This window comes from Papio anubis, chromosome 12 (genome assembly GCF_008728515.1).
Source record: "Papio anubis isolate 15944 chromosome 12, Panubis1.0, whole genome shotgun sequence".
In the NCBI taxonomy this organism is placed as follows: domain Eukaryota; kingdom Metazoa; phylum Chordata; class Mammalia; order Primates; family Cercopithecidae; genus Papio; species Papio anubis.
Window position 1 is genome coordinate 6,661,415 of NC_044987.1, and position 13,549 is coordinate 6,674,963.

A 13,549-nucleotide genomic window follows, 5' to 3' on the forward strand; every position below is an offset into this window, starting at 1 on the left:
TTGCTTGCTTTCTAGTTGAGTCAACTCTATGTTTTTGAAAGGTCATAGGATTTGGGGAAAAAAAAAAGACAAAGATTTAGGTCAAAAAGACCTGTCACTCACTGGGACATGGATAAGACACTAAGTCCTCTCTGGGCGTCAGTCAGCTCTTCTGTGGAAGGGAAACCCTACTTTCTGCACTGCCTCTCTCATGGTGATAAAAGGAATAATGGGATTGCAAATATAAATGCTTCATAAACTCTGAAGTTCTATATGTTAAATTAAATAAGCTGGAGACCACTAGCCTGAGTCTGTCTCCATACTTTGAGTTCCTACATAACTAAGTACAACCTAACTTAGCACTTAAACCTAACTTAGGAGTATAATAAACAGAAGAGTTTCAGCCCGTCACAGGGAGTCCACTCACCATACCATACTCAAATAAGGCAGACATCTTAGCTGTGGCCAATAAAATGATTTGTCTACTTTACTTCTGTGTCTGCCAATAAAAGCTCGCTGCTCACTCTCCTAAAAAAAAAGCTCTCTGAACCTCTTCTGATTCGTAGAGTTGCCTGATGCCTGAATCATTTTTTCACTCAGGTAAATTCTTTTAAATTTAATTTGCCTGAAGTTTTTCTTATATGCCTGAATATGATTATTGATCATTTTTAAAACCCCAAGTTTTAATTTGCAATGGTAGTATATCACAATGGTCAGGAGTACAGACTTTGAAGGTAAAACTTCTGAGTTTATATCCAGGTTTTGCTGTTATAGTAGTGTGACCTTGCACGACTTATTAACTTCTCTATGCCTCAGTTTTCTCATAATAATGGCATCTACATTAAAAGGTCATTATAATCCCATTACTAGTGAATATATGCAAAGTAGTTAGAAAAATAGTAGGTACTTTATAAAGTCACCTGCTATTTTATTGTTATTGTCAGTTTTTGTTATTTATTTTCATAATTTCATTTTTGACTTCTTTCTCTCCAAAGCACGAGCTAAAGATCTTTGTTGGTCTATTTTCAATGCCACGTCTTCAGGACAGTTGGAGCTTCGTCTTTATGGCTTACGTTTTATGTTACTGATTCACACTTTCACTTCCGGGTGATTTTTCCTTGTTGGTGTTCCTAGTGCTTTTGTTCTATTATTGTGAATGTGGTGACATCTCCAGAAAACCAGACTGTGTTCAGCCTGCACACCGTTTATGTCTTTGGCTTCTTTACTTCCCTCTTCTTCGGAATCTGACAGGTAAAGTCTAATAGGAAAGCTTCAAACCCATAGAGATGGCTCTACGTGAAGTGTTACTCATCAGTCCCTCTGGTATTTTTTCGCTTAGGCTTTGCTTATGGACATCTCCTAGTTTACAACACCTTCCTGTATTTCAGAAGTCTCTATAGCACACCAGAGTTATGCATTGTCTTAGACAGAAAATAATTGTTGGATCAATCACATCTTTGTGGATGAGCAACCTTTGATTTTTTCCTTTGGACCTATTTTCCATTTTCCCTGAAGTTCACAGAAAACCAATCACCTTCTCTTTGCTCTTGTATACCCTGGTTGCATTGTTTATCATTCCTGTTCTTCCTGTCAGACTTCACGGCAAGCTTAGTCTTCAATTTACAATGTTATCCTTCTGTTTCTCTCAAAAAATTTTCCTAATGCCTCCTATCCTTTCTTCTAACTTTTTCTACTTTCTCCCATTTGCCATTAGCAGCCAGAGGTAAACCCAGTCACCCTGTAACAGAGCAAACTCTGCAGTGAGAGGGGCTCACCCTGGATGCGTCTCTTCTCCAGGAATTTCACCTTGTGTCTTAATTTGTAAACTATCATGGTGGTTGCTCCTTTATTTTGTTTTTCATTTTTGAATAGTCACGCTGTGTTTAGCCGTTTCTTACCTCTATCCCTGCCACCCCATCTCTTAGAGGAGCACTGCGCAAGGTCTCTGTGCTATTTTCCTCAGTGTCACTGCCTGTGGCTGCAGTGTCTTGAAAGCCCATGGCCACTTCCCTTTCCCATCCTGCTCACGCTCAGAAGACTGGGATTGGAGCTCTGATTCTTGCTTAAACTCTTCATCACTCTTCTCTTTGATCCTGCCTTTGTGAATTTCTTCTTTTTGGTTTTTGATTTTGCTATTTCTGCTCAAATTTCTGCTTTTTTTTTTTTTTTTTTCCTATTTAAGAACTCCATTAAATGATTCCACAGCTGGAAATATCTATTTACTTTCCCAAAGATGGTGGCTTTATACTTTCCCTTGAAAACCCCCGCCTCTCTCTTCCAAGTGTTCATTATTCTCTGAAATTTTTGAAAGTGAGACTGGGCCATCTTCACTTTTCTTACCATAGTTTAAATTTGTTCTTGTATTTATTTATTTATTTATTGAGAAGGAGTTTCACTCTTGTTGCCCAGATTGGTGCGCAGTGGTGCGATCTCAGCTCATTGCAACCTCCGTCTCCTGGGTTCAAGTGATTCTCCTGCCTCAGCCTCCCGAGTAGCTGGGATTACAGGCATGCGCCACCACACCCGGCTAATTTTGTATTTTTAGTACAGATGGGATTTCTCCATGTTGGTCAATCTGGTCTTGAACTCCCGACCTCAGGTGATGTGCCCACCTCAGCCTCCCAAAATGCTAGGATTGCAGGCATGAGTCACCGCACCTGGCCTTGTTCTTGTTTTAACAGGAATCTGTTCTCCCTCCATGTACTTCTGTCAATTTTGTGTCTGGGAAATTTAATTTCGCCTTTACTGAAGCATGACTAAAATAGGTACTATTATTCACTAACTCCACCATTCTGACCATAAATCCAGTCTAGTCTATTTCTCCACTTTTCTTGGTCAGCGAATGTTGCTATAAGGTCACTCCTCTAGTAGCTCATTCTCACAAGGCATATTAGAAATCCACTGGCAACACCAGTATTCTTGATGCTTCTAAGCATCATATAAACTATTATTAAAATGATTTTTCAAGCAAAAATAATATTTAGTAGAATTTTCTGTGTTAGGCACTGTGCTAAGTATTTTCTAACATCAGCTTTTTTAATACTTATAAAATACCTTATGAGGCAGGTAAAAACTAGTAGAACAATTTTATGACTTTCTTTTTTTATAGGTAGAGATTTTATAGGTAGAAACTAAGGGTTGACAAGAGTAATGATTCATTCAGTGGGAGAACCAGAATTCCAGTGCGTGTCTTCCAGTTTCCATGGTGCCACATGACACATCGTTTACCTTAACCTTTTTCATCATTAAAAAAGTCATGAAATATTTTAAGTATGATGAAAAATAAAGAAAATAACATAATCAGCATAATTGATTAAATTTCAACATATTACCATATTTCTTGCAGAATTGTTATTCTTATTATTAATAGTAGCAGTACATTACACAAGTTAAATATTATCATAGATGCAGTTGAAGAGCTACGTGGACTCCAAATCAATTTCATTATACTGAATTTGGTGAGTTACCATTCTCAGCTAATGTTTAGTGTCGTGCTGGAGAAAGTGTTGATGTTTATTGGTTGATTTTGTTTGTGTTTTTTTCTGTTTGTTTTGCTTTATGTTATTAAGAATTGTTTTTCTTTAATTAGTGCACTATTTCTTTCTGTGGTATTAGTGATGGTTGAGCTCAGGGAGTACATGTAGAGATAAAGCACCTGTCTATTCAATAGAGAATTAGATATGAGAGCTGGTTCTGAAGTTCCCGGAAGCTGAAGAGGAGTTTGTATTTAACAATTGCTGCTCAAGTCATTCTTCACTTAACTTTGGTGATTCGATTATTTTGAACAATGGAATAAACTGAGCAATTCATTTTTGTTCAGTATGAGTAACTCTTTCTCATCTATGCAACCTTCTTTCACAAACAAAATGTCATTGTTATTTTGGCTTTTGCTTTTCTGACTTGTGAGTAAACTACAAAGTGGCATTAACAGAGAAGTTGATACTGTATTTCCAGCAGTAAAATTGGGTTTTAGGAGAAATGGAGTAAACAATGTGTATTATTAGAATGCCAAAGGCAACAGTTAACCAGGACTATCCCTAGATGCCTTAGTAATTAAGTACTAGATATTTGTATTTCTAAAAGCAAAATTCGGATGGAAAGCTCTACCAAGTTAGGGATTGCCTAACTTATGAGGAATATTGGGAATTTCAATAAAAGGAAGAAAAGTTCACAAAACTAGCATTGTAATGAAGAGTCGACAAATAGTATCTTTTAAAATAATAACTATAATTATTATATGTTTACTTGGATTAGGCACAATGGAAACTACTTTAAATATATTTCCTTGTATAATACTCATAATTGCCCTATTACATATTCTTAGTCTCATTTTTTAAATAAGGAAACTGGGGCTTACAGAGCTTAAGCAATTTATGTGAAGTTACCCAGTTATTAAGTAAACAGGCAAAATCTGTTTAAATTCTCTTAAATATCATCCTGGAGATTGACCCTTCTTCCAGTAAAGTCTGTCAGATCCTAGTATTTAATGTACTAAAGTAATCAGGCAAAGTAGGAAAAAATTAAATCGGAAAAGGAAAGATTTGTCCATTCCTTGTGTTCTTGCAGTAAACTCTACATATTAGCCATCATATCCAGCTTATATTGGATTTTCAATTATTTGACCTTTTGTCTGTTTCATTATTGCATCACTGATTATTTTTGTCTTGTACAGCACCCAGTGTATATAGCATCAAGTACTAATAAAAGGAAGTTCCAAATACAATACTTTTCCCTCTGGCTTAGTGGTGTCCAAGATTTATGAAGCTACAATAACTTTATTTATTGCACAACATAACTCTTCCCAAAGGAGTTGTGCAATTTTCATTTTGTTTTTCCTATTACAGATAAGAATTATTGGAAAATTAGCACTGTTTCAAAGATTGTCATGGTCTTAGGATATAGAAGACAACAAATGTAGTTAGATTCCTTGTTAACATAGTTTCTGCTACATAATAAGTCATCAATACATGTTATAGAATATTATTATTTGTTTTTAGTAAAATAAATCATAACAAACATACACATACAAAAACATAAGAAAGAGATATATGGAATGAAAAATGCACAATGATAACTTTTCATAGGCAGCTACTCTATCATGACACAAAAAATACACAGGAAAGACTTGAACTAGCTTTTGAGTTTATGATAAAAAATTTAGGCTAAAAAGTTGTTTAATGTTTGGAAAATGAAATTTCTAATAGAAATTTTATTAGCCAGGCTCTTATTTATTTCTGTTCTGAAAGATAACCATGTACTAAATGAAATAAGAGTCTCTGCTTTCCTAAGAACTTACATTACATGAAAACATTGCCTCAGTTTCAGTCCCTGCTAACAGTAATTTTCATAGTACTTCCCAATAAGTTTTACATAGACTATTTTAGCCTTTAGAAAAATGCTCCAATAAAATAGCTGCAGCAATTTGCAGACAGGGAAGCTGAGAAGAAGCGGTTACGTAAGCTACACAAGCATGTGGAACAAACAGCCCACATTTTCCATCTCCAAATCAGGATATTTCCAAAACTCAACTTCACATCTGTGGTGTGTAGCACATTCCTAGTACTAATTATCATAATAAACAGAGGGAAATTCACTTTAAAATAATAAATTATTATACTTGGATAATGGCAAACAATGGGTCATTACTCAATTAACAAATTTGTAAATTTGTGTCTTAAAATTGTTTGATTAGATTTTGGCTTGTGTGTTTGGCAAAGAGGTTGTGAAGTTCAGATTTCCTGCTGTTGAGAGCCTAATTTACTCACCATCCCATATGGACCTCCTACTGTGTTTCTTCCTGCTACTCTCAACCAATGACTGAGTGCATAGGGCAGGCTCAGTCCTGTGGGAGGTAGGACTTTTCACAGGTGTTAGCCTCTGACGGCTCTCCCTACATTCTCCTGTTCCCTCCGTCAATAAATATCTCACACATTTAATCTCAATTTGGAATCTGCTTCTTAGTGAACCTGAACTAATGAAACTTGTATCACTGCCCTTCCTCATGTTCTCCTTTTCAATTAATTAATGTGTCCATTTTACATGCCTACATGGATTTTCTCCTTTCTATGTGGAATCTCCAAAATGTAAGTGCAGATCCATATAGCTAGATCTGATAACTAACTGGTTGGGAATGAAATATAAATGCAGACTTTCCCAAGCTTGTTTAAATCTTCCAGGGCCTATTAATGTAAAATCAGAAGTCAGGGAGATATGTGGTCAAATCAGGATAAAGAAGGGCATAGTGAATCTCCTCTGCAGGTTTGCAGTCCACTTTCACATTTTAAAGAGTGAGAAAACCTATCATTGAACAAAACAGAAAGTTTAATTTTGTTTCTCTGTTTAACTTTATCTGTTTACACCATATTTATTTATTATTTTCTCAAGAAAGGAATAGTTTCCCCTAGCCATAATTGATAATATTCTGTATTCCTCTCCACCACTTCCACTTCTGTTTCTGAGAATTCTAACCATCTTTAGCTGCAATAGGCATCACTTATAATCTCCCTCTAACTCTGTGTGACTGTGGAGCTTAAAGTTGGAAAGCGTCTCCTCAGAGAGAAAGACTATTGGTGGACTCTTTTTTTTTTTTTTACTATTCACAATAAAATTACAACTTACAGACTGCAAACTGAATAGTATCATAATACATGTTATTTTTCCAAAAATTGACATACCATAACTTAGTGAGTTTGTATTTGTGTGTGTGTAGGATGTGCTTAGTATTATATGTTGTGTTTTACTGCAAATTGCTGCTACGGATCATCAGCTGAAACTTATGTTCATCCACAAAAAAATTAGGTCTCACAAAGGTGAATTTTACCTAAGACATTTTCTCCTCCTTCTAAATTAAAATCATCAAAAGATAATAATAACCAAGACATAGACTAATTCTGAACAGAATTTTATCACACCCTATTTTACAGAGAAGGGAAGAGGTACATAGGGAGTTTATGTAACTTGTCAAATGCCACTTGGCTAAATTGGTGGGTTAAATAGGGATATGAACCCAGCTGGTTTCATTCTTAACCATTCCAGACTATTACCTCTCAAAGTCTTGGGAATTAGTTCAGCAACAAGATTCTAAGCAATAAGATGGGAAGTTAGAAGGCAAGGGAGCTTCAGTTTTGAAATTCGGACTGAAAAGACTCTCAGCATTAAATTTTATACCCAGATAAACTATCAGATGTGGTGATAAAATATTTCTGATATATTGGAGCTGAAAAAGTAACTTACTACCACTTTATTTCAGGATATTAGAATATTTTTTGAACAAAAAATTAAAGAAAAAAGAGATCAAGAGGAAAATTTTACATCTAGCAAAAATAATAACCAATATAAGTGAGCATCAAAAGAAATATTCAGGTTTATACCTGGAAAGAAGACCTTCACAGAAAACAGTATGAATTAGAACAGAGGGAAAATTTGAATATATGAAAAATAATGCTTATGGGCCTATGGTAGAGATTAGAATTCTTGAAAAAATATCAATTACTTTATGGAAAACTAGGCAAATGAAAAACTGAGGAAATAACTCCAAAAAGAAGAGCAGCAACAGCATCAGAGGGCTTATAAGAAAGATGGAAGTAGAATAGTGAACAATATTTGTATAATCATAATAATGTGAACTATTGATTTCACTAAAAGCTGTGATATAACTATGTTAGGAAGCTGGGAGTAGATAAATCTGGGATGGTAGTGGGTGTAGAAAAGCTAATCCCCATTTCCAATGGTAGGTTATAAGTATATAATGTGTAAAACTTAAATTACAGATAGATAGATGATATACACACATATAGAGACATATGAAATATAAATATATATATATGTGTGTGTGTGTGTATCCATTCTCTTAGATGGATGAGCTTCAATTTGATCTTTCTATTTGTGGTTTTGTTGACATTCTTTCCTTTTGCTAGGCATATATATATACACACACACACACACACATATATATACACACACATATATATAACATAGATATAATATATATATAAGTCTAGCAAAATCAACATACTATTTAGATATGTGGAAGCTAAAATCATGTGAAATAACAAGAAAAAATAAGAAGTGTTAGCTGTGGAATAAAATGCGTGAGGAATGGGATGGGGTGGAACAGGGTACTTTCACTTTAAGACTTTGAGAATTATTTGACATTAGAAATCATTTACAGTTTTTACTGATATAACATTAAAATTATTTAGAAATTAAAAATTAAAAAAAATTTTACTATGTCTTTCCCTATTTATCAAGGAGGACTTCGGAGCAGGAACAGAACTTGGGGGAATAGAGAGAGCTGTTGTTTCCTTTGAGCACAAAAGTAGCCCCTGAATATCTTTGCACGAGGTATTAGGGCAGGAGTGGACAGACACGGGCAGGAATGTGACACATGGATTTGAAACATTAGTTCTCAGTCCTCAGATCATGAGCCATGAAGAGAAGGTCACCAAAGGTTGTAACTATTTTTTTTTTCTTTGTTGCCTGCTTCCGTCAGGGCAAGCCCAGGTCCTGGTTCATTCTGCTCTACCCCTGCTGTGGAAATGGGTAGGACTGCCTGCCTTTCTGTCCATCCCACCCTGACTCCCCTCAACAAAAGTGGTGGGGGTGGGGGATTGCTGATCGGGCTGGACTGTGAGCACTGACGGGGCCCATTAATCATGCATGTGGCAGGCATGCTATCTCTTTCATCTCTCCTGGGCTTGATTATTGAGGGCAGCCATGGTGTCCTCTCACTCTCTCTCTCACCCTATGCAAATATTTACTCCATTGATTTGTGTGCCACATCCTTTGGTTTCCTTCCTGATCATGAAGCTGATCAGCGAGATCTAAGGTTTAGGTGTGGGCTTTGGGGTGGGTGGATGCCAGACTCAGCCCAATTTGGACATTAGTTCAAGCCAAGATACGCCAATCCAGCCATTTCGGAGAGCCCTCTTTTGAGACTTGGGTTTTCACCTAGCCTACAATAAAATGCTACTTTATTTGTTAATTGTCTACTGATCCTTTCACATGGATCACTTGGGAATCCTGTTGGGGGCTGGGAAGGTAGATGGTTTGCAGGGCAAGATTCTGGTGTTCCTGGGTCCTGGCTTCTCATCACCATTTAAAAAAAGAGATCCACTGTCACATTTACCTTCACTTCTAATAGACACCATGAAGAATAAATAATCCTACTTACTTCATGGAAAGACTTTTTTATGTACAAATGTAAAGACCTAAGAATACATTGTTTATAGTTTTGTTTTCTCACAAATCCTTATACAATAGACCTTGATTATTCGTGAGAGACCTAGGGATATTCATAAAGTCCTCTCCAATCTACTCTAGAAGTCTAGACTGCCTATCAAAATTTCCATTCTTTCATGTGCTTTTATAATAATAATTATTATTATCATTTTATTTCTACCAAAGAATCAGAAACAAAAACATTCCACATTATATACATATATCCAAATATCACATTGTACTCTGTAAATGTATATAGTTATATTTTGTCAATCAAAAATAATATAAACAATACATTAAAAAATAATTTTAAAAGGAACAAAAGGTTGTGCAAACAAAAGCCAAAATAATAAGAATATAACTCTTACAGTAAGTAAAGAATTAATAAATATTGGGAAAAAACCCAACATTCCAGTTATGGGCATTGATCTAATAAGTGTAGTTCCCCCACCAAGCAATTTCATTATAAAAATGAAGATTATATTCTCTCTACTTAAATTAGAGGATTTCTAATTTTATGCAACTGATTCATCACTTAAATTCAGTAGATGAAACTCTAGCACAAGACTTATTTCATACAGGCACTCACTAAATCACTGTACAATCAATGTATGGATTTGTGTAGGGGTTGGATAGAAGTATTTATCTTTATTTCCCTAATTGTCAGAAAATCAAATTTTGTCACTTAAACATCAATTTCCTCAGTCATTCCCTCATGACAAACTAGGAATCTGAAATTTGTCTCTCACTCTCCTAACAGTTTTATTTGAAAAGTAGGTCCAATCCAAAGTCATCCCCTTTGAGAACAGACAACATGAGGTGGGCTTGCTGGAAACGTTTCTAACTACAGACCCTGAATTTCTTGGCCATGGAATATATCTAAGTTGAGTGATTTTTCTCTTGGAAGCTTCTGTTACTTATCCAGCTTCATGTTTTAAGCCTAAGCATTTTTCTGCAAGGAAGTCATTCAAATGTGTTGAAATATTAGTCTCCCAGTGAAGAACTGTAAAACAACATGTTATTTCAACACTCCCTGCTTCAACAACCAGTTGTTTCCAGGCTCCCTGAGCCACAACTCATATCACAGCTAAACCTTTCTTCTGCACATTATCTGAATATTTACCTTCCTGTCCATGTGGAAAGTAAAGACCGATTTCCCTCTGGCCGTGGGAGAAGCCAGGTTGATGCTGGCATGGGAACATCTGTTAGATGGGCGAGCTCCAGCTTGGTCTTCCTATTTGTGGTTTTATGACTTTTGTCTCTTTCTTTCCTTGTACTGTTAATATTTTAGAAAAAAAAAGATTGACATTTATTAAAATGAAAATCTACATGGAAGTTCTAATTAAACTGAATGACATAAAAATCTCAACTATCATCCAAAACGTGTTCATCAAATGACACACAAATGTCACCATGAGTCAGAATGTATTCTTCAAAACCACTGGAATTTATTACTTTTGCCCATTGACTTCTTAGAATAAGTGTCACGTTGTTTTGTGCTTTACCTTTATTTTAATAATGAAGTTAAGTAAGTTAAACACATATTAATTAAGCATGGAAAATGTCATTCATGTTAAAAAAGCACTTCAAAATCAGTCACTATTACAGACACTGTGGAAGTGATACAAATAGATGAATGGTAATGCCTGCCCTATTGGGCCTACCAGGAAAAACTGGCATGTACATTACTAATTCATGAAAGATTTTAATACATAATGTAAAATACATAAAGAGCTATGCAAATATGGAGGGAGAAGGGATGGCTTCAACAATTTCTAATATACGTGTGCAAAAGATAATAAAGTATTACATAAAAATTACCCCCTAAAATCCTCACACGTTTCCCCAACTTGTTCTTACAAAGACCATCCATTTCTGACCCATTTTAAACCCGTCATTGTGCTCTGTCACATTTCACACTCCACAAAAGCTCTACAAATTATTGCCCACACACTGAAATTGGTTTCATATGTCTCCTGTCCCCAGCTGCCTGCACCCTGGCAATGACTGCGTTGCAACACAGTCGTGAAGGGCGTCGCCTGTGTGGTTAGCAGAGTGTAGGTTAGGCCAGGAAGCCTTGTGTGAAAGAGTAGCTGTTGGTGGTTTGGCTTAGAGAGCAGGAGTCTTGCCAAGGATGGCTTTGCTGCTAGCTTTAGAAATGATGGATGGTGGCCGCAAGGCTGTTTCTTCCTCAGGACTCAGAGAAAGTTGATGAAAAATGACACGATTGTACATAGAGATGACCTTGGTGAGCCCCTCCAAGCTTACACACAGAGCTTACAGTCTCCCTTGGCCAGAGGATATTTAACACGGGTGGTACTGCCTGTGAATTTTGAAGTTCTACATGCACTTGTAACTGGCTATAAAGGGCGTCCCTGAGCAGAACAGTCAGAGATATTAAATGTTCTCCACACACAAGCCACATACATTACACCTTCAATATACACCACATATATACACCACACAAGTCATATACACCACACTTTCCACTGTATACCACGGATGTGGCCTCGGTATTTGTTCACTCATTATTTTGTATTTCGAAGTCCTTGCTCACCCTGGGGGTCAACATGAGGAAAGACAATAATTTGAGTTAAATTCCCAGAATGCCTTTGACATTTCTTTTACTTATTTCTTTATCGCTAACCCTCTGTAAGAGGAATAATATCTTACCACATGATCATGAAAGTTTTGTGTAATAAAAGGAAGTAAACCAAGATGAATAAGATAAGATGCAGAACAAAATTTCCACAACACTTTACTCTGTTCACATAACCAAAAAAAAAAAAAAAAAAAGAGAGAGGGAGACACACATAGCTGATTTTGCATTAAGAATTAAAAAAAGCAGGGCACTTAGGATAAGAAGGTACACTCGTGACCTCTTGGACCAATGTCGGTTCAGTGCATTGACACTTCTGAAACAGGATCTGGACATCAGGCATTTAAGATCATTGGGATTTAAAGACATGTAAGACGAGGTTCCTGAATCCAAGGAACTCACTGATCAAGAGAGGACACAGGCCAGCAATCTCTTTCAGTGCCCCGTGGTAAGGGCTGAGACAGCCGCCATACCCGGTTGTGCTGGGAACACAGAAGCAGCTCTCAGGGCAGACCCATAGGGATGATGAAATAGGCTAAGGGAAGAGAAAATATTTGAGGTGGATATTTAAAGATGAGCACAAAAATCTCCTCAATCTATACATGGGAAAAACAGTGAGGCCTGGAACGATGTAGAAACTTACCTGGGGGTCCAAAGATAACAAGCCAGTGTCCCACTCTGACTTGGAAGAAGGAGCAGGGAAGAATCAGAGGGTAAAGAGCTGGGCAGCTAGACTGGTCTGGGAATATCCGAGGCAGCCGGACACGCTGCATCGCGGGAGGGAAGAGTTCAATGCTTTCTGACAGCAACATCAGCGGACACCCCAGAAATCCAAGAGAAAAGGAGATGCCACCAGGCGGCAGAGGGGTGTGTAAGGAGGCTTCCAGATGAGCTCTGCAGGAGAATATACATTTATTTTACTCCTTTCATTTGTAAGAAAATGTACTGAATTGTTAAGCATATTTTTCCTGGTTTTAGCTGTTAAAAAACTCTAGTCAGTAAAATAACATCTGAGGATGGACAGAATGAGAGGGGCATTCGGGATCTTTCATTCCGTGGCGCCCCCTGCTGGCTCACCACCCCGCGAACCTCGCTCAGCTCAGGCCGCCGTTCACAGACAGCCCGCGGTCCCCGCCCCTATGCACGAGCCTAGGGTGGGAGTTAAGACCGCTGCACAAATACGTGAAATAAAAGGGCTATGGCAAACGGGTCATTCAAGGTATAAGGAATTGGGCTGGGCAAGGTGGCTCACTCTTGTAATCCCAGTACTTTGGGAGGCCAAAGTAGGTGGATTACTTGAGGTCAGGAGCTCCCAGCCTGGTCAACATGGTAAAACCCCCTCTCTACTAAAAATACAAAAAAAAAAAAAAAAAAAAAAAAATAGCTGGGTGTGGTGGCCTGCACCTGTAATTCCAGCTACCCGGAGCGCTGAGGCAAAAGAATCGCTTTAACTTGAGAGGTGGAGGCCACAGTGAGCCAAGATGATGCCACTGCACCCCAGCATGGGCGGCAGAGTGAGACTCCATTCCAAAAATGAAGAAGGAAGGAAGGAAGGAAGGAAGGAAGGAAGGAAGGGAGGGAGGGAGGGAGGGAGGGAGGGAGGGAGGGAGGGAGGGAGGGAAGGAAGGAAAAATTGGAATTTTTTCCCCCTGGAAATGCTTTCCTTTCATGATGTCTATTGGCTTCCTTCTCCCTTGTTTGTCTTAGTTCATTCCTGGCTGTTCTTTGTTCCTGGCTTCTCTTCTTTTGCCT

At 37.4% G+C, this 13,549-nt stretch overlaps 1 long non-coding RNA gene across 1 annotated transcript in view; it reads right to left on the reverse strand.

Moving 5' to 3' along the window:
• Window positions 1–13,549, reverse strand: part of LOC103878002 — a 152,825-nt gene that overhangs the window by 116,371 nt on the left and 22,905 nt on the right. The window contains exons 3-4 of the long non-coding RNA XR_002517290.2: window positions 12,441–12,691; window positions 10,322–10,474 (exon numbers count right to left, since the gene is read on the reverse strand). This is a non-coding gene — a long non-coding RNA (uncharacterized LOC103878002). The remainder of the gene's footprint in view (window positions 1–10,321; window positions 10,475–12,440; window positions 12,692–13,549) is intronic.